We start from the raw sequence: 1,220 nt of genomic DNA, 5'->3' as shown, positions 1-1,220 counted from the left end.
ATCTTCTGATTTAGCTCACCGTAAACACTATTTACTTTCCCGTTGAATTCGGATTTCATTTTACGGTTTCCTGTAAGAGCCTGTTTTAGATTGTACTTCTCTCTTCCAGTACGAGACTGTATACAGATTTCATAGTCTTGTGTAAAGCTGTCGATGTTAAACACAGAATGAGGATCAGTATCATCTAATCCTTCTATAAAGTCGAGCTCATCGTCTGATATAGGAGGAGTTTTATGGAAGTACTGGCACAGATTAGGTGGATTTTGATCTGTCAGAAGAGAATGAAGCGAATTTATGGAATTTTTTATTTCAGCTAACTCAGTATTTTCTATTGAGACTATAGTTTTTTCTTTTTCTTTTTCTTCATCCATTTCTTCATAGGATCTTCCTCTTGCCATGTTTTCGATTAGGCGTCTTGCTTCCATAGGATTTCTAGTAACGAAATTCCCTTCGCTTGCTGTATCAAGCGTTGTCTTATAGCTCAGAATAACACCTTTGTAAAAGATCTTAAGAAATTGCGGTTCTGGATAACCATGGTGGGGGCATTCGAGTTCGTAACTCTTGAATCTTCCCCATGCATTCTTGAATGATTCCTGGGGATCTTGACGGAAAGTAGAGATTCGCCTCCTTACTTCCCAATAACGAGTATCGTCGAAGAATTGCTTAAGGAAAGCATTTCTAATCTCTTTCCAGCTAGTCAGGGATCCTCTTGGTAGACAGTTTAGCCATCTTAAGGCTCTCCCTTCTAATGAAAATGGAAAAAGTCTGCAACGAATATACTCGTCTGGAATCAATTCCTCTAGACCCTCGATGTGGTCTTGTGGATGTTCTAGAGAAGATCCTTTAAAAGGGTTTCGACGCATCATATTATAATAATCAACATTAAACTTGGTTTTCGAGGTGACATCGTCAGGTATTCTGATAGCGGACCTATTGGAATAGGTCCTATCTGGGTTTAAGTAGTCTTGCAAGGGCAATTTAATTTCTTTACCCATGTTCAAGGTAGAGTTTGACTTAACAGGGATTTCAGTCCCCTGTTTTTCATTAGTTTGGCTAGAAGTGTTGCTTGATTGACCTATTGGTTCAGTTTGGACTACTTTCTCATTATTAGCATCGGTAAGAGGGTACTTACCTGCTTCCGGCTGGGTGGTATCGATCGATAACGTTCCGGATGAAACGATCGATTCTTCAGTATCTGCGTCGATCGATTGACAATGTTC

The 1,220-nt window shown here is 39.5% G+C and overlaps 1 non-coding gene across 1 annotated transcript; it reads left to right on the top strand.

Moving 5' to 3' along the window:
• The first annotated feature begins 528 nt into the window (after positions 1-528).
• LOC130503776 (small nucleolar RNA R71) lies at positions 529-635 on the top strand. Its single transcript, XR_008941003.1, has one exon. It is a non-coding gene; the product is annotated as a small nucleolar RNA R71 (small nucleolar RNA).
• The last annotated feature ends 585 nt before the right edge of the window (positions 636-1,220 follow it).

Source organism: Raphanus sativus, unplaced genomic scaffold (genome assembly GCF_000801105.2).
Source record: "Raphanus sativus cultivar WK10039 unplaced genomic scaffold, ASM80110v3 Scaffold1123, whole genome shotgun sequence".
NCBI classification, from domain to species: Eukaryota; Viridiplantae; Streptophyta; class Magnoliopsida; order Brassicales; family Brassicaceae; genus Raphanus; species Raphanus sativus.
The sequence above is the reverse complement of the archived record's forward strand: the minus strand, read 5'-3'. Positions and strand labels throughout refer to the sequence as shown.